This window comes from Salmo salar, chromosome 17, assembly GCF_965601325.2.
Source record: "Salmo salar chromosome 17, fSalSal1, whole genome shotgun sequence".
NCBI lineage: Eukaryota > Metazoa > Chordata > Actinopteri > Salmoniformes > Salmonidae > Salmo > Salmo salar.
The window spans coordinates 60,186,689-60,207,247 of NC_138307.1; the positions used below are offsets into that span (position 1 = coordinate 60,186,689).

General features: G+C 44.9%; 1 long non-coding RNA gene and 1 pseudogene across 2 annotated transcripts; one reads left to right on the forward strand and one right to left on the reverse strand.

Moving 5' to 3' along the window:
* Positions 1 to 625: 625 nt before the first annotated feature.
* On the reverse strand, positions 626 to 3,021 carry LOC106576337 (Ig kappa-b4 chain C region pseudogene; annotated as a pseudogene). The gene is made up of 3 exons (XR_014381062.1): positions 3,006 to 3,021; positions 2,680 to 2,733; positions 626 to 1,213 (listed from the first exon to the last, which is right to left on the reverse strand). The product of XR_014381062.1 is annotated as an Ig kappa-b4 chain C region pseudogene (transcript).
* An 8,255-nt stretch (positions 3,022 to 11,276) lies between these two features.
* LOC145861408 (uncharacterized) lies at positions 11,277 to 12,673 on the forward strand. Its single transcript, XR_014381193.1, has 2 exons — positions 11,277 to 11,365; positions 11,502 to 12,673. It is a non-coding gene; the product is annotated as an uncharacterized LOC145861408 (long non-coding RNA).
* The last annotated feature ends 7,886 nt before the right edge of the window (positions 12,674 to 20,559 follow it).

Sequence of the window (20,559 nt, forward strand, 5' to 3'; positions counted from 1 at the left end):
GCCAGTCCAACTCGAAGTCCCTCTGCTCCCTCCTCTGCTGCTTGGTCCATTGTTGGTGGGAGATTCTGTCACGGTTGTCGTCGGTGAAGGAGGACCAAAACGCAGCAGGTATGTGTATGCTCATCTTGCTGTTTATTTACTTTCAAAATGAACGTACAAAAATAACAAACCACGAACGATCAACAAAAACAGTCTAGTAAGGCACAAGGCGAAACACAGAACAATCTCCCACAAAATACAAGACAAACACACCCAACTAATATAGGACTTCCAATCAAAGGCAACACCAAACAGCTGCCTTCAATTGGAAGTCCAACCCCAATTAACTCAACATAGAACCAGACACCCTAGACTAAACATAGAAATACCTAAACATAAACCAAAACCCGGAAATACTAAATCAAACACCCCTTTTAACAAACACACCACCCCGAACCACATAAAACGAATACCCTCTGCCACGTCCTGACCAAACTACAATACGAATTAACCCTTATACTGGCCAGGACGTGACAGCCTGACAGTTTTCGAAGACACCATGAATCAGCCTTACTGAATGCATTTATTTTTCCAAATATTCCAAATATATCTATGATCCAGTTAATTAATAGAAACAACACACATATAAATTCCCCAAATAAATCTTTATTTTAATCCATTATTACATAATAGAAGCATCAAAGCAAACATGATAGTGAATAAAAGCAGATCACATCAAATCCCAAAAGAACAAAATCTCAGTCTACAGAATGGATTGATACATGACCTCAAGCCAAGCCCCCTGTTTGTCTATATGAGAGTGATCACTAAATCAGAGAATGACTGATCTTAGAACAAAGCAAGTCAAAGCAGAGGAACCAGCATCCTATCTCTACAGGGTGTGTGACTGATGGGTCCTACCCAGAACAGTCAGCCCTCCTCAGGTTCTTGGTGACTGGAGGCTGGGAGCTCTGGTGGGCCTCACAGGTCACCGACACCGCCTTGGTCCACTCTTGGGCAGTGAGAGTCAGGGTGCTGCTCCAGCTGTACAAACCGTCGTTCTCCAGAACCCTGGGACTGGCCTCCTGGATCTTGCTAGTCCCGTCCACTTTCCAGCTCATGGTCCAGTCTGAGGGGAAGCCCTTGTTGGCCAGACACGTCAGTGTGGGTGTTGTTGTACTGGACAGCTCCTCACTAGAGGGGGGCAGGACGGTGAGGGTGGGGACACTGTTACCTGGAACAAACAGAACACATCAATTACATCAAAGAAAACACTTTGGAAATTACTTCTAAAACTGTATATGAATATAAAAGTTAGATTTCTAAAAGATTTGAAGAAAACACAAACAGTAATATTATATAATGCAGAGTACAAGTATACAAGTAGAAAGCATTCAAGTATGCACCTACTGGGCAAAACTGGTTGAATCAACGTTGTTTCCACATCATTTCAACCCCAAAAATCTATGTGATGACATTGAATTAACATGGAAAACTGATTGGCTTTGCCAAAAGTCGTCAACGTAAAGGCAGTTCGTTTTTTTTAACCAGACTTTTAACTTAAATCCAATGACATTTTTGGTTGATTTCACATAGATTTTTCTTTAGTTTACAACTCAAACAAATGTATATCAAAACTAAACGTTGAACTGACGTCTGTACCCAGTGGGAAATGTTTAACTCTACCGTTACAAGTCATACAGATAATTTTAGGAATGTATCTGATCAGAATAACCTCATATTTATAGTATTTTACAGAATCCACATTAATAGTGTAGGCTATCATGAGACGACTACAATACATCATTACTTCATACTATAGTTATTATACCAGAATAAGAGTTATATAGTCTGCAATCATTCAAATCAAACATGCAAATAAATGGCTACAATTTAACAATTTGATTCAATAAACTGTTGAAACAAGGCACAGTCAAAGCAATATAGAACAATATTTTGGGGAAAGTAAAATATCTCAAATATAAATCTTTTAAATGGCGATGAAAGAGTAAAAAAAATTGGAATCAGACAAACATCAAGAAACTTACTTCCAACATCTAGTCTGGTGCCACTACCAAAAGTGCACCACAGTGATACAATCCCTATTACTGCTCGTACAAAACCTCCTACTCATTGGGCAAGTTGAACACTTAATGAATTTTTTTATAAATCATGAACTCGTATGAATACTTGCCAAATATAACATTAGATTCTTTATTTTAAATAGTTTTTTGATTAAATTAAAAACAAATAGTATTATAATAAAATATTAATTTATTAAAAATAAGAATTGTTCAACATGTCACACAATTTACAGATACATTTGAGTAATAACAAAAAGTGAAAAAAGTTCTTAATTTTGGTGTTTACTTACTTCCAACATCTAGTCTGGTGCCACTACCAAAAGTGCACCACAGTGATACAATCCCTATTACTGCTCGTACAAAACCTCCTACTCATTGGGCAAGTTGAACACTTAATGAATTTTTTTATAAATCATGAACTCGTATGAATACTTGCCAAATATAACATTAGATTCTTTATTTTAAATAGTTTTTTGATTAAATTAAAAACAAATAGTTTTATAATAAAATATTAATTTATTAAAAATAAGAATTGTTCAACATGTCACACAATTTACAGATACATTTGAGTAATATCAAAAAGTGAAAAAAGTTCTTAATTTTGGTGTTTACTTACTTGCAACATCTAGTCTGGTGCCGCTACCAAAAGTCCACCACAGTGATACAATCCCTTTTACCACTCATACAAAAACCTCTCTGTGATGTGATGCTGCAGCTGTAACAGTAAAGATCACTCATTCAGAATCATAATCAACACAAATACCATTTAACAACACAAATACCATTTAACAAGGTAGAAGAAACACTTCATATGAGCTGTTTATACAATTCATAAAACATATGAATTGCATTTTAAATAAAGATATTTGTCTTTTATATTTCTTCTGGGTGTCAGTTATCCTCTTAGGAACAGAACAGTCAGTGTTCAACATTAAATCTTACATTTGTGTTCCTCCATTTTGTCCATGTGAAATAGAGGAGCAAAAGCAACAGCAGTAATATTGATTCATGTTGTGTATATTCCTTGTTTATCTCAGATATATCTCTGGTTGTAAAGTCACAGAGAACAGACACCACTACCAGAGGAATCCTACCAGCTTTAGTTTAGAGAAGTGTTCACTAAATGATTTGAGGAACTTACATACGAGTCCAAGCATGATTGAACTGACAGTTAGGGCTGTATTCAATCTGTATCGCTGAAGACTTTACATTTTATTTGGGCTTTTGCGCTGAACTTCAGCAATACGGATTGAATAGAGCCCTTGATCTGATATAAAATTCGGAATGGTGTGGCCTAAATATTGTCATATACAATATAAACTCAGCAAAAAAAGAAACGTCCTCTCACTGTCAACTGCATTTATTTTCAGCAAACTTAACATGTGTAAATATTTGTATAAACATAAGATTCAACAACTGAGACAAACTGAACAAGTTTCACAGACATGTGACTAACAGAAATTGAATAATGTGTCCCTGAACAAACGAGGGTCAAAATCAAAAGTAACAGTCAGTATCTGGTGTAGCCACCAGCTACACCAGCTACACCAGTGCATTTCCTCCTCATGGACTGCACCAGATTTGACAGTTCTTGTTGTGAGATGTTACCGCACTCTTCCAACAAGGCATCTGAAAGTTCCCGGACATTTCTGGGGGGAATGGACTTAGCCCTCACCCTCCGATCCAACAGGTCCCAGACGTGCTCAATGGGATTGAGATCCGGGATCTTCGCTGGCCATGGCAGAACACTGACATTCCTGTCTTGCAGGAAATCAAACACAGAACGAGCAGTATGGCTGGTGGCATTGTCATGCTGGTCTGTCATGTCAGGATGAGCCTGCAGGAAGGGTACCACATGAGGGAGGAGGATGTCTTCCCTGTAACGAACAGCATTGAGATTGCCTGCAATGACAACAAGCTCAGTCCGATGATGCTGTAACACACCGCCCCAGACCATGACGGACCCTCCACCTCCAAATCGATCCCGCTCCAGTGTACAGGCCTCGATGTGACGCTCATTCCTTCAACGATAAACGCAAATCCGACCATCACCCCTGGTGAGACAAAACCGCGATTCGTCAGTGAAGAGCACTTTTTGCCAGTACTGTCTTGTCCAGAGATGGTGGGTTTGTGTCCATAGGCGACGTTGTTGCCGGTGATGTCTGGTGAGGGACCTGCCTTACAACAGGCCTACAAGCCCTCAGTCCAGCCTCTCTCAGCCTATTGTGGACAGTCTGAGCACTGATGGAGGGATTGTGGGTTCCTGGTGTAACTTGGGCAGTTGTTGTTGCCATCCTGTACCTGTTCCGCAGGTGTGATGTTCGGATGTACCGATCCTGTGCAGCTGTTGTTACACGTGGTCTGCCACTGCAAGGACTATCAGCTGTCCGTCCTGTCTCCCTGCAGCGCTGTCTTAGGCGTCTCACAGCACGCACATTGCAATTTATTGCTCTGGCCACATCTGCAGTCCTCATGCCTCATTGCAACATCGTTCACGCAGATGAGCAGGGACCCTGGGCATCTTTCTTTTGGTGTTTTTCAAAGTCAGTAGAAAGGCCTCTTTAGTGTCCTAAGTTTTCATAACTGTGACCTTAATTGCCTCCCGTCTGTAAGCTGTTAGTGTCTTAACGACCGTTCCACAGGTGCATGTTCATTAATTGTTTATGGTTCATTGAACAAGCATGGGAAACAGTGTTTAGAGGTTTTACAACCCTTTACAATGAAGATCTGTGAAGTTATTTGGATTTTTACGAATTATCTTTGAAAGACAGGGTCCTGAAAAAGGGGCGTTTATTTCAGTTTACAGTTTAGTCATTTAGCAGACGCTCTTATCCAGAGCGACTTACAGTAGTGAATGCATACATTTCATGTCTTTTTGACAGCTTTTTCCTGTTTGTTGTTATAAAAGCTAACATGTGCAGGATAAAATAAAATATGTTGTTCACTAGTTTACTCCAATTAGGGGAAGGGTGGTAGGGTTAGAAAGCAATAAGGGAAAATATATATATTTTTAAGATATGTATATACAGTGGGGAGAACAAGTATATGATACACTGACGATTTTGCAGGTTTTCCTACTTACAAAGCATGTAGAGGTCTGTAATTTTTATCATAGGTACACTTCAACTGTGAGAGACGGAATCTAAAATAAAAATCCAGAAAATCACATTGTATGATTTTTAAGTAATTCATTTGCATTTTAAACAGCGTTACACAGGCTGTGTAAGGACTATTTGACAAAGAAGGAGAGTGATGGATTGCTGCATCAGATTACCTGGCCTCCACAATCACCTGACCTCAACCCAATTGAGATGTTTTGGGATGAGTTGGATTGCAGAGTGAAGGAAAAGCATCCAACAAGTGCTCAGCAACTTCTTCAAGACTGTTGGAAAAACATTCCAGGTGAAGCTGGTTGAGAGAATGCCAAGAGTGTGCAAAGCTGTCATCAAGGCAAAGGGTGGCTACTTGAAGAATCTCAAATATAAAATATTTTTGGATTTGTTTAACACTTTTGTGGTTACTACGTGATTCCATATGTGTTATTTCATAGTTTTGATGTCTTCACTATTATTCTCCAACGTAGAAAATAGTAAAAATAAAGAAAAACCCTTGAATGAGTAGGTGTGTCCAAACTTTTGACTAGTACTGTATGTGGTAAGGGTCGTACAGCCCGTTCATTCATGCTCAAAGATTTGCCTAGTGAAAGTACACCCCAAGGGGCAACGTGAAAGCACTGTCAAGCTGTACGCTATACTAGACAACCAGAGCAACCGCTCATTGGCAAGACCAGACTTCTTCAATCTGTTCAGTATTCAGGGCAACCCATCTCCCTACTCTCTGAGAACCTGCGCTGGAGTCACGGAAACGTCAGGAAGAAAGGTGGACGACTTCCAGATCGATGCAGTGAATGGGGTAGTAAACCTACCCTTCCTTCACTCATTGAGTGCAATGAGATCCTCAATAACAGATCAGAGACAATGACATGCCAAAAGGCATAATTGAGTAATGGATGAAGGTCCACGTCTTCGGTAACAGCCCATCTCCTGCCGTCGCCATCTACAGGCTCAGTCGAGCCACTCAAGAAGGTGAGCAATACCACAGAGCAGACACTTAACAGTTTGTGGAGAGAGATTTCTATGTGGATGATGGGCTCAAGTCTCTGCCCACAGAACACAGCACGCCGACCAAGGTTGGTTCAGTTTCCCAGCTCACCAGTACATCAATGTTTACGGGACCAGCGTTCTGTGACAAACCTAACCAAGCTCACCCAGAGATGCAAGTTCCCTTCGAAATGGTCAGTCCAGACTTGGATTGTGAAACCCGTCCCGCAGGTGACAAGCTACATCCCTCAAGTCAAAGACACACCACTTACCTCAGAGCACTTCAAACGCTTCTCCTCCTGGAAATCCCTACTGAGAGCTGTCGCATTCATCATCCAAGTTGCTTGCACTCTCAAGCCAGACCCCACGGGCCAGCCGAACAAACGCAGAGGTTGGTATCAGTGCAGCAAACTCCACACTCCAACAGAGCTGTCTCAAACCAATAATCTAATCATCAGGTCAGTTCAAAGAGAAGCCTATCCTGAGGTGTTCACTGCACACAAAGTGAAAATAAACATTTCTAAGAGCAGTTCATTTTCAAAGCTGAATCGCATCTCGAATGAAGGTCTCATTAAAATAGGAGGCCGTCTAAAGCATGCATGGCTGAACAGTGGCGAGAATAATCCACTTATCCTACCACGAGCAGGTGAAACACCAAGGCCGCCACTTCACAGAAGGAGCCGCTCATCAGCTCTGTCCTACACATGTGCTTCACATGCCAGAAAATCTGTGGGAAACAGGAAGAACAGAAAATGGCAGACATGCCACCCGAACGCCTCAGCACATTCCCCTCCCTTCACGTATGTGGGCTTGGATATCTTTGGCCCTTGGACAGTCAGTACTCGCCATACCAGAGGAGGTCAAGCTCAAAGCAAATGCTCGGCAGTGCTCTTCATCTACATGAGCACTCGGGCAGTGCACATTGAAGTCATAAAGTCCATGGACACCTCCAGCTGCATCAGGAGGATCGTCGCCATTCGTGGACCAGCAAAAAAGCTAAGATCAGATTGTGGAACAAACTTCATAGGAGCCTGTAAGGAGTTGGAACTCGGAAACGAGCAGTGTCAGAGGTCTAGAGTCCAGAGCTACCTAAGTGAACAAGGTTGCACATGGGAATTCAACCCTCCTCACTCTTCAAACATGGGAGGTGCCAAGGAGAGCATGATTGGAGTGGCACACAGAATCCTTGACTCCATGCTGCTACAGAACAAGTCTCCTTTCACATTAAGATAATTGTTATGTATTTTGTGAACGTTTATGCTGAGTAATTTAGTAAATTCACCGGAAGTTTTTGGTGTGTATGCTAGTTCTGAACATCACATGCTAATGCAAAAAGCTACCCCCTCCAGGTGTCTCCCATCTTCCCTATTTTCCCCAGTGTATTTATACCTGTGTTCTCTGTTTGTCTGTTGCCAGTTCGTCTTGTCAAGATTACCAGAGTTTTCTGAGTTCCTGTTTTTCCTAGTCTCTGTTTTTTTCTTGTCCTCCTGGATTTGACCTCTTGCCTGCCCTGACACGAAGCCCGCCTGCCTGACCATTCAGCCTGCCCTGACCTCGAGCCTGGCTGCAGCCCTGTACAATTTGGACTCTGACCTGGTCTATGAACTTTTGCCTGTCCTTGACCTGCCTCTTGCCTGCCCCTTGTTGTACAATAAATATCAGAGACTCAAACCATCTGCCTCCCGTGTCTGCATCTTAGGCTCGCCCTGTGTCGTTATAAGGTTTGCATCGGAGGGAGTTTGGTGACATTACCATGTGGCAAATTGGTTAATAGACCGATAACAGAGTTCCAAGTCTCTCTGCCAATAACAGCTAGTTTTTCATTTTCCCCTCTCAACTCAGACCACTCCCAGACAGTCTGTGCAAAATTCTTTAAAAAAGATAGGGGCGTGGATCAGAAAACCAGTCAGTATCTGGTGTGACCATCACTTGCCTCATGCTGTGCGACACATCTCCTTTGCATAAAGTTGATCAGGCTGTTGATTGTAGCCTGTGGAAGGTTGTCCCACTCCTCTTCAATGACTGTGCAAAGTTGTTGGATATTGGCGGGAACTGGAACACACTATCGTACACATTGATCCAGAGCATTCCAAACATGCTCAATGGATGACATGTCTGGTGAGTATGCAGGCCAGGAAGAACTGGGACTTTTTTAGCTTCCAGTAATTCTGTACAGATCCTTGCGACATAGGGCCGTGCATTATCATGCTGAAACATGAAGTGATGGCGGTGGATGTATGGCACGCCAATTGGCCTCAGGATCTAATCACGGTATCTCTGTGCATTCAAATTGCCATCAATAAAATGCAATTGTGTTAGTTGTCCGTACCTTATGCCTGCCTGCATACCATAACCCCACGGCACTCTGTTCACAACGTTGACATCAACAAACTGCTCACCCACACAACGCCATTCACATTGTCTGCAGTTGTGTGGCCGGTTGGACGTACTACCAAATTCTCTAAAATGACAATGGAGGCAGCTTATAGAGAAATTAACATTAAATTCTCGGGCAACAGCTCTGGTGGACATTTCTGCAGTCAGCATTTCAATTGTAAGCTCCCTCAAAACTTGACGCATCTGTGGCATTGTGTTGTGTGACATAACTGCAGATTTTGGAGTGGCCTTTTATTGTCCCTAGCACAGCTTCTTGATATGCCACACCTGTCAGGTGGATGAATGTTACGTTCCCCAGTTTCTGTGTTGTTTTGGGTTTGTATGTGTTTGGATGTGTATATGTTTCAGGATGACTTCCTGGATTCCAAGCAGCTGATTGGTCAGCCCCATTGCAGATTGGAGCTCTGACCCCGCCCTCTCGTCAGGAGATACAGCTGTCTGCAATTACAGACTCCTTCTGTAGCTTTAAAAGCCTGTGTTCCTTTGTTAGGAGAGAGAGAGCTTCTTTGTATGTCCTGTGTTGGTTGTTGATCTGGTAAAGTTGTTGTAAAGTATTTTGTAGCCTCTCCTGCAGAGGTATGTGTTTGCTATAGTACCTAGTGTTTTTGGTTTATTCAAATTGTTCACGGAGTTTGACTTATTCTGTTTCATTTGTTCCCAGGGGGGAAGGGGAAGGCACCTTGGGAGTGTTTAGGGAAGAGGCCTGCGGGCATACATATACCCGTAGTATGTACTCTGTCTATGCACCCTAGGTAAGACCTGGGCGGGTCACCCACTGTATTTTGGTTAGCGTGCCAGGTGGCGTTAAGAATAAGTAGTGGGTAGGTAGGAGGGGGGACTCTAACTTTTACTTTCTTTGCTTTGGTTCTGTCCAGAGCCTTTTCCCAACCTTTACCGTGTTAAGGGAATGAATTCCCTGTTAATTAACGGTAATATTCTCTACCTCTGTCATTCTTACCCGCACCTTCAATCCCATACCTTTTTCACTCCACAGGGAGTTGAGTTGTAGTGGGGTGTTGTGTTCCCTCCACCAAGAGGCGTACGTAATCCGTTATCTTGGAAAAGGAGAAATGCTCACAAACAGGGAGGTAAATGAATTTGTACAAAACATTTGATAGAAATAAGCTTTTTCTGCATGTGGAACATTTCTGGGATCTTTTATTTATTTCCCCAGGTAGTTGCTGTAAATGAGAATGTGTTCACAGTGGACTTACCTGGTAAAATAAGGGATAAATAAATGCATATTTCAGCTCATGAAACACGGGAACCAACACTTTACCTGTTGCGTTTATATATCTGTTCAGTATATTTCAATCTCACTTTGTAATGCAACAAAATGTGACACGTCAACGGGAGGTAGACTTTCTATAGGCTCTATAGCAGTGATGCTGACAATATGTCAAGTCATCCACCCTTATGTCAAAGCACTCCTAAAGTGAAAAGATGTCCTGGACAGTTAGACTTTATTAATAATTGCATCATTATTTTAATTGCTTTGAATGCAAATACTGCCTTAGCATGTCACACAATAAGTTGAATGAACTCCATCTGTTTAATTAAGCAATAAGGCACGAGGGGGTGTGGTATATGGCCAATATACCACGGCTAAACCCTGTTCTTAGGCACAACGCATAGCGGTGTGCCTGGACAGAACTTAGCCATGGTATATTGGCCATATACCACAAACCCCTGAGGTTCCTTATTGCTATTATAAACGTGTTATCAATGTAATTAAGCAGTAAAAATAACTGTTTTGTCATACCTGTGGTATACGATCTGATATACCACGGCTGTCAGCCAATCAGCATTTAGGGCTCTAACCATCCAGTTTATTTTTTATTTATTTTACCTTTAACTAGGCAAGTCAGTTAAAAACAAATTCTTATTTTCAATGACGGCCTAGGAACAGTGGGTTAACTGCCTGTTAACTATAATAGTAGATATAACATGATTATAACCCCCTAAAAGGTCCTGAGGTTTTGTCAATGTAAAATCTCTCTCCTGCATGCCACGCCATGATAGAACCGTCCAGCACCTTCCCAGCCTTTAATTGAGCTCTGCTGAGGTTCGTCAGTCTTTTACCAATCAAGGACATGGTAAGGCTCACCCTTTTAAAATGTTACTAATTATTATTTCTGAGCTCTGGAGATCTCCCACTTATAACAGAGTCGGGGCGGCAGGGTAGCCTAGTGTTTAGAGCGTTGGGCTAGTAACTGAAAGGTTGCAAGTTCAAATCCCCGAGCTGACAAGGTACAAATCTGTCGTTCTGCCCCTGAACAAGGCAGTTAACCCACTGTTCCTAGGCCGTCATTGAAAATAAGAATTTGTTCTTAACTGACTTGCCTAGTAAAATAAAGGTAAAATAAAAACAGAAAGAAAAAAAAAGTCGTCAGCATCACAGGCCACAGACAGACTGCAGTTACTGACCCTGACCAATGGAGGGAGACAGAAAGAAGATATTATCTGGTCTGATAACACTATTAATTATATGCTCCATTTGTAGATGTCTATAATCAATATATCAGTCCCCATTCAGCACTCATATCAGAAACCATTTCAGTGATTACATAGCTATCATGTTTCTACATCACATCAGTCTGACTGTCCAGGAAGACTATTTACATATTGGACTATTTCCATATAGAACACTTTGCATTGGTAACACATGCTTCAGTGGTCTGGGAGTGTTTATAGCCCTGAGTTTAACACTTCATGACTGAGAGCTGTCCTTCATGACAACAGAACCCACAACAACCATGACTTCTATCACCATCTTCATCTGGATATTCACCCTCTGTCTCCAAGGTAACATATTTTCATAGACAATTAAATCGACCATTGCAATATTAGGCTATATAACCTCATTACAGTTTGTTAATATGCTCTGAGGACAAATCAATGAACAATTGAATGCTAATACTACATGCCATCTCTGTTTCAGAGTCCAGAGGCCAGATCACTGTAACTCAGACTCCTGCAGTGAAAACTGTTTCAGTGGGTCACTCAGTCAGTCTCAGCTGTAAGACCAGCAGTGCTGTATTCAGTAACAGCAATGGACATTTTCTAGCCTGGTATCAACAGAAACCTGGAGGAGCTCCTCAACTCCTTATTTACTATGCTAAAACACTTCAGTCTGGGATTCCATCTAGATTCAGTGGCAGTGGAACTCGGAGTGACTTCACTCTGACCATCAGTGGAGTCCAGGCTGAAGATGCAGGAGATTACTACTGTCAGAGTGTACACTACTTAAGTCCCTGGGTGTTCACACAGTGATACAGAGCCGTACAAAAACCTCCCTCAGACTGCGCAGTCACTCTACTGTTAGAGCTGGGACTTACTCCAGGTGCTGAGGGAGAAGACAGTGACATGGAACACTGATCAGTAGAGGAGGTCAACTTAGAATAGGGTTAGAAAGCATCATTCAGATCACATGTTCTCCATCATCATCATGGCTGTAACTTGTTATATTGGTCATGAACTGAAAGTGTATATAAAAGTTATTTGTAGTTTTGGAACACATTACCAGTCCATATGTAGAGTAAGATCTACTGATGTTAAATCTGCATCAGCCCCCCCCCCCCCCCCAAACCAAATCCCTACCTGCACTTCACAACCAATTACTGGTCATCATCTAGCATGTTTTAACCCTTTTCATGAGCTGTTAGATCTGTGAATGGACATGATGTTGGGCTCAAACCTGAGACGCATTTACCTAGAGACATACGCTACGCACTATTATCATAATGTATAATATCTGTTTTATCTTTCATTAATTACATGGTTGCATATCTGTTATGTCTCCCTCTCTGAATCCCCCATAGAGGTTAAACCAGTCCACTCCCTCATATCTGGCCCAGTCCAGGGTATTTCTGGCAGCGAAACTGTTGAACTTCTAGACTGGTAGATTTCGGAGTGAAATTTGAGATTTTCATAGACAGGGCTGGGTGGTTCTGCTTGTTCCAGAATAGAGCAGCACTGTCACCAGATATTCACCAGGGGAAATATAATGAAGTGTAGACAACACATTGTTGAAAACCATTGCAAAACTATCTAATTTAATAAAATCATATTAGAAATTAAACATGATAAATATATATATGTTATGGAAAGCAACTGTTTAGCAGTGTGAGTTCTGAGAGCAGATCTTAGAGGTGTATTGTTTATTATTGCTACATAAGCTTGGTGGTATTCTCTCACTTCGATGACTCTGTCCTCTACTAATCTACCAATCTGTCCACATAAATCTCTAGAAAAGACATAGCCTGAAAGTCTTTCCTCTGGAGAAGATGATAACATCTCATGATGTTGTTCAATAGATTACTTTTTTTTTTGTAACAGTATCTTTATTGGAATTTCACAATTTTCTCCCATATTAAGTGATACAGTAACAAAGATAAAATAAGAATAACAAAGAAACAAAAAAGCGTACAGAAATGAATAACAAAAGCTCAGTTTAAATGAAAGAACTAGGTCCAACACATGGAACGCACAGAGTAATCCTGAGTAAACAACCACTATTCTAAATAAATCCAGCATAACTGCTGATATATCAGGTTCTAGGTCATTTAAATAAGGTTCCCACACTTTGTAAAACTGATCTGTTTTAGAATGTAATGTACCTGTCAGATATTCTAAGATTCATTTTTTAAAACATTTTTTATGAGAGAATATACAAATATACTTATATTTCAGCACCAGTTTTGTGGCACTTCCAAAAGTGTACCACAAGGATTCATTCAAGTCCTTCACATAAGAGTGAGCACCTTCACTCACAGAGCACTCTCAGTACCACCCTAATAGTTCTGAAATACGAGTATAATACAATAGGGACTGATAATACTGAAGTACTAGTATAATACAATAGGGATTGATAGTATTGAAGTACAAGTATATTACAATAGGAACTGATAGTACTAGTACAATACAATAGGGACTGATACTATTGAAGTATTAGTATAATACAATAGGGACTGATAGTATAAATCAATAGAGACTGATATAGACCAGGTGTACTAGTACAGTACAATAGGGACTGACAGTTCTGAAGTACTAGTATAGTAAAATAGGGACTGATAGTACTGAAGTACTAGTATAATACAATAGGGACGATATCACTGAAATACTAGTATAAGGCAATAGGGACTGATAGTACTGAAGTACTAGTATAATACAATATGGACTGATAGTCCTGGTTTATGAGTATAATCCAATGAAGAACGCAGATAATAAAGTTTTCATTTTGGACCAATGGTTTACAGTAAAAGGTATTTAAAACATGATAAAATAATGTGTATAATCTGTATCATAGTTAACAGTTATAAATGTGGGTGCTAACCAGGAAGATGATTTACTTTTTTGATTATTCTGGAAAATACCAGAAGCTTATTTGCATAGTGATGATGCTCTGCATAGACAGCACATGCTTCAGTGGTCTGGGAGTGTTTATATTTTTTATCCGAGGCCCCTGTCCCCGCAGGAGGCCTTTTGGTAGGCCATCATTGTAAATAAGAATTTGTTCTTAACTGACTTGCCTAGTTAAAGAAAGGTTAAAGAAAATAAAAACTTTTAAAAAAGACTTCAAGACCACTGTATGAGTAAGAAAGGACTGGGAAGAAACTCAACCTAGCATATCTGATTTATTCTTTGATATTTGTAAGGAGGAGTCAACAATGGTTTAGGGATACGGGTGAGTGGATGGTTTGGGATTGGGCCAATCTTTCTCACATACTCTTTCCCCTTGACTCTGATCCATCCAGAGGCTGCGGTGGGCCTGCCAGAGGACAGGAAGAAGATCCCCTGGGTGGACGGCGAGACGATGATCCTCCTGGAGCTCTGGGGAGACGACTCAGTGCAGCAGGACTTGAAGCACTGCCCATACAACAGTCACATATACTCAGAGATTTCAGGAAAAGCTCAACTTCCATGGTTATTACAGAACTGCAGAGCAGTGCCACACCAGGATAAAGCGCTTGAAAGCCAGCTATCGGCAGTGTCAGGAAACAATCTGGTAATCATTGCGTTTCAGTTTCTGTTATTGATACATTTGTAACTTAGCTAATGTGAATTGGATTACAGATTGATTATACTTTTGTGATCTTTCTCTACCTGTGCTCTTCCTAGTTCATCTGGGTCTGAGCAGGTTGATTTGAAGTTATACGATATTTTGAAGCAAATACTTGAGAGGCAGCCTCCCTCCAGCACAGTGGTGATAGACTTGACAAATTACATATCAGAGGAATCAAACAGGTAAAAGGTAAAAGTTCAGCTAATTTCAAACTATGCAAACTTTCTAATGACACCCTGCATGGGTATGTCAGATTGAACCCTGTTTGTTATATCAAATTTATCTACGGGTTCTACTGTAGGTGCCGTCCCCTCAAAACAAGTACCTTTGCCAAGTCTAAACAGGGAAACGTTCTTGTTATTGAGCTGTTTTGTATTTAGAGTCTACAGAACTGGACAACAACACCACTTCTGAGAGGATCACACCAGGCTCATGGTCGGATCCTGAGACCCTGGCCCTCATTGACATCTGGGGGGAGGACGAGGTTCAGAGGGTGCTGAGAGACTTTATCCACAACGGCCCCGTCTACATGGACATATCAGAAAAGATTTATGACCAAGGGTACTCCAAGACCCCAGATCAGTGTCGTTGGAAAGTCAAGTCCATGAGGAACATTTTTCATCAGTGCTACGACAGGAAAATGTATGACTGTGCCCCACAGGTTTAAATTTGACACTTTCCAATGTTTATTTTATATTTAACTAGGCAAGTCAGTTAAGAACAAATTCTTATTTTCAATGACAGCCCAGGAACAGTGGGTTAACTGCCTTGTTCAGGGGTAGAATGACACATTTTTTCCTTGTCAAGGGGATTCGATCTTGCAATCTTTTGGTTACTAGTCCAACGCTCTAAACACAAGGCCTGCACAGCCCAGTCTGCCCTGTACGAGCACCCCGCTCGTACAGGGCTACTAGTTCCATCCAGCCAAGGCGGGTTGTGCAGGAGGTAAGATCTAGACCGGCTGTGCGCCTCCATAGCCCTGGGTTTCCAGCTCCTGTCTCTCGTGCGGACCCGGAAGTGCGTCAACCCAGTCCGACTCGTCCTGTTCCCGCTCCCCGCACTAGCCTGGAGGTGCGTGTACATAATCTGGTAATCCCAGTACCAGCACCACGCACCAGGCTACAAGTGCGTCAACCCTGCCTCGCCAGTCAACAGTCATCATCAGAGCTGCCCGCCAGTCAACAGTCATCATCAGAGCTGCCCGCCAGTCAACAGTCATCATCAGAGCTGCCCGTCAGTCAACAGTCATCGTCAGAGCTGCCCGCCAGTCAACAGTCATCGTCAGAGCTGCCCGCCAGTCAACAGTCATCGTCAGAGCTGCCCGCCAGTCAACAGTCATCGTCAGAGCTGCCCGCCAGTCAACAGTCATCGTCAGAGCTGCCCGCCAGTCAACAGTCATCGTCAGAGCTGCCCGCCAGTCAACAGTCATCGTCAGAGCTGCCCGCCAGTCAACAGTCATCGTCAGAGCTGCCCGCCAGTCAACAGTCATCGTCAGAGCTGCCCGCCAGTCAACAGTCATCGTCAGAGCTGCCCGCCAGTCAACAGTCATCGTCAGAGCTGCCCGCCAGTCAACAGTCATCGTCAGAGCTGCCCGCCAGTCAACAGTCGTCAGAGCTGCCCGCCAGTCAACAGTCGTCAGAGCTGCCCGCCAGTCAACAGTCGTCAGAGCTGCCCGCCAGTCAACAGTCGTCAGAGCTGCCCGCCAGTCAACAGTCGTCAGAGCTGCCCGCCAGTCAACAGTCGTCAGAGCTGCCCGCCAGTCAACAGTCGTCAGAGCTGCCCGCCAGTCAACAGTCGTCAGAGCTGCCCGCCAGTCAACAGTCGCCAGACTGCGCTGAACTGCCGGAGTGGCCAGACTGCGCTGAACTGCCGGAGTGGCCAGACTGCGCTGAACTGCCGGAGTGGCCAGACTGCCCTGAACTGCCGGAGTGGCCAGACTGCCCTGAACTGCCGGAGTGGCCAGACTGCCCTGAACTGCCGGAGTGGCCAGACTGCCCTGAACTGCCGGAGTGGCCAGACTGCCCTGAACTGCCGGAGTGGCCAGACTGCCCTGAACTGCCGGAGTGGCCAGACTGCCCTGAACTGCCGGAGTGGCCAGACTGCCCTGAACTGCCGGAGTGGCCAGACTGCCCTGAACTGCCGGAGTGGCCAGACTGCCCTGAACTGCCGGAGTGGCCAGACTGCCCTGAACTGCCGGAGTGGCCAGACTGCCCTGAACTGCCGGAGTGGCCAGACTGCCCTGAACTGCCGGAGTGGCCAGACTGCCCTGAACTGCCGGAGTGGCCAGACTGCCCTGAACTGCCGGAGTGGCCAGACTGCCCTGAACTGCCGGAGTGGCCAGACTGCCCTGAACTGCCGGAGTGGCCAGACTGCCCTGAACTGCCGGAGTGGCCAGACTGCCCTGAACTGCCGGAGTGGCCAGACTGCCCTGAACTGCCGGAGTGGCCAGACTGCCCTGAACTGCCGGAGTGGCCAGACTGCCCTGAACTGCCGGAGTGGCCAGACTGCCCTGAACTGCCGGAGTGGCCAGACTGCCCTGAACTGCCGGAGTGGCCAGACTGCCCTGAACTGCCGGAGTGGCCAGACTGCCCTGAACTGCCGGAGTGGCCAGACTGCCCTGAACTGCCGGAGTGGCCAGACTGCCCTGAACTGCCGGAGTGGCCAGACTGCCCTGAACTGCCGGAGTGGCCAGACTGCCCTGAACTGCCGGAGTGGCCAGACTGCCCTGAACTGCCGGAGTGGCCAGACTGCCCTGAACTGCCGGAGTGGCCAGACTGCCCTGAACTGCCGGAGTGGCCAGACTGCCCTGAACTGCCGGAGTGGCCAGACTGCCCTGAACTGCCGGAGTGGCCAGACTGCCCTGAACTGCCGGAGTGGCCAGACTGCCCTGAACTGCCCCGAATTGCCAGACTGCCCTGAACTGCCGGAGTGGCCAGACTGCCCTGAACTGCCGGAGTGGCCAGACTGCGCTGAACTGCCGGAGTGGCCAGACTGCGCTGAACTGCCGGAGTGGCCAGACTGCGCTGAACTGCCGGAGTGGCCAGACTGCGCTGAACTGCCGGAGTGGCCAGACTGCGCTGAACTGCCGGAGTGGCCAGACTGCGCTGAACTGCCGGAGTGGCCAGACTGCGCTGAACTGCCGGAGTGGCCAGACTGCCCTGAACTGCCGGAGTGGCCAGACTGCCCTGAACTGCCGGAGTGGCCAGACTGCCCTGAACTGCCGGAGTGGCCAGACTGCCCTGAACTGCCGGAGTGGCCAGACTGCCCTGAACTGCCGGAGTGGCCAGACTGCCCTGAACTGCCGGAGTGGCCAGACTGCCCTGAACTGCCGGAGTGGCCAGACTGCCCTGAACTGCCGGAGTGGCCAGACTGCCCTGAACTGCCGGAGTGGCCAGACTGCCCTGAACTGCCGGAGTGGCCAGACTGCCCTGAACTGCCGGAGTGGCCAGACTGCCCTGAACTGCCGGAGTGGCCAGACTGCCCTGAACTGCCGGAGTGGCCAGACTGCCCTGAACTGCCGGAGTGGCCAGACTGCCCTGAACTGCCCCGAATTGCCAGACTGCCCTGAACTGCCCCGAATTGCCAGACTGCCCAGACTGTCCCGAATTGCCAGACTGCCCAGACTGTCCCGAATTGCCAGACTGCCCAGACTGTCCCGAATTGCCAGACTGCCCAGACTGTCCCGAATTGCCAGACTGCCCAGACTCTCCCGAATTGCCAGACTGCCCCGACTGCCCCCCGGCGAAGCCAGAGTGGCCCGACAGCCTGGAACGGCCGGAGCCAGAGCCACCTCCAGAAATAGGTGGGTTGGGGAGGGGGGGGTGTAGCACAGTGCCGTCGTTGACGGCAGCCACCCTCCCTTCCCTCCCTTTAGAAAAGGGGACTTTTTGTTGGTGTTGCTTGGGGTTATTTTTTGTTAAGGTGCTTCTGGGGTAGCACCTTTAAGGGGGGGGTACTGTCACGTCCTGGCCAGTATATAAGGTTAATTGTTTTGTAGTTTGGTCAGGGCGTGGCAGGGGGTATTTGTTTTCTGTGGTTCGGGGTGGTGTGTTTGTGTAAAGGGTGTTTAATTTAGTAATTCCGGGTTTTGGTTTATGTTTAGTAATTCTATGGTTAGTCTAGGTTGTGTGTTTCTATGTTTGGTTGATTGGGGTTGGGACTCTCAGTTGAAGGCAGGTGTTGTCTATCTGCCTTTGATTGAGAGTTCCATATATTAGGGTGTGTTTGTATGTGTGATTTGTGGGTGATTGTTCTGTGTTTCGCCTTGTGCCTTACCAGACTGTTTTTGTTGATCGTTCGTGTTTTTGTTATTTTGTATGTTCGTTTTGAAAGATAATTAAAAATCAAGATGAGCATTCACGTACCTGCTGCATTTTGGTCCTCATTCACCGACAACAACCGTGACACTACCTGCCTAACTGATATTAACTTAGAGAAACATAGAAATAAGTGTACTCTAATCTAACCCCTAGCCATACTACTGTATCCCAAAACATTTTCGGCCCACAATTTTTTATCTCTTCAAAATGGCTTCCTTTTCCGTCTGCTATTCTCAGATGTGGAAGAAAGGGATTGGAATATAAGTTCTACAATCAGTTGGAGCGAATACTTGGTCATGAAGCGGTCTCCATTGATGAGTATGATGAAAGAGATGATCAAACAGTAGACCAGGACACAGGTACAGTGGTAGTACAGACGGTTATCTGTTTACACTGAAGACTCAGTCCATCCAATCAGCAGAGTCGTACCTACGATCTGGAGGTTTCCAATGTATATGTCTCCCGGAGCAGGTGCTGATGGGATGTGATACACCCCGTGGTCAGAGCCAGAGACGCTGGGCCTCAATGAGCTGTGGGGGAATGAGGGGTCCAGACGAGCCACCGAGGTTGCGTCCGCAATGGGCACATTTTCGCCGACATCGCGGAGAAGCTGGCCTCCATGGGGCATTTCAAAACGGCTGAGCAGTGCCACTCGAGGGTTAAGCGGCTGAGAATAACCTATCGACGGTGTCTCCACAGCAGGACGTAAGTGGAAAGCACAGATCATTTGTGGGTAAGGCGAGTCATGGTGCCTAAATTGAGAATTGTTACAAATGAATCCTTCATCTCCCACTGTTCTCCACCTCCCTCTATCTCTGCTCGTACCTACGGAAATGGAGGGGAGCCCTTACTCTTCAGATACTACAGGTTCCTGGAGCCGGTGCTAAGCAATGACACTCTCTACCTCGATGCAGAGATTGCTTATTTGTGTGATGACTTCAATCCAGATCCCACTGAAGGAGCAGATCAGGAAACATGTATGGTGCCTCCTCATCATCCTTACCCTCTATGTAAGTCTAATGTAGTTAGGGTCCTGTGTTTTTCCTGTGTCAGTGACAACAGTTCTTTGTCCTGGTCAGGTAAAATAAGAACCCTAGTCATAATCAATCTTCAAAAATGTACTTAGTAGCCACCTAAAGCCTCCCAAAAACATATAAACTTAGCAAAAAAAGATATGGCCTCTCACACTGTCAACTGTGTTTATTTTCAGCAAACTTAACATGTGTAAATATTTGTATGAACATAACACGATTCAACAACTGAGATATAAACTGAACAGGTTCCACAGACATGTGACTAACAGAAATGGAATAATGTGTCCCTGAACGAAGGGGCGGTCAAAATCTAGTAACAGTCAGTATCTGGTGTGGCCACCAGCTGCATTAAGTACTGCAGTGCATCTTTTCCACATGGACTACACCAGATTTGCCAGTTCTTGCTGAGAGATGCTACCCCACTCTTCCACCAAGGCACCTGAAAGTTCCTGGACATTTCTGGGGGGAATGGACCTAGCCCTCACCCTCCGATCCAACAGGTCCCAGACGTGGTCAATTGGATTGAGATCCGGGCTCTTCGCTGGCCATGGCAGAATACTGACATTCCTGTCCTGCAGGAAA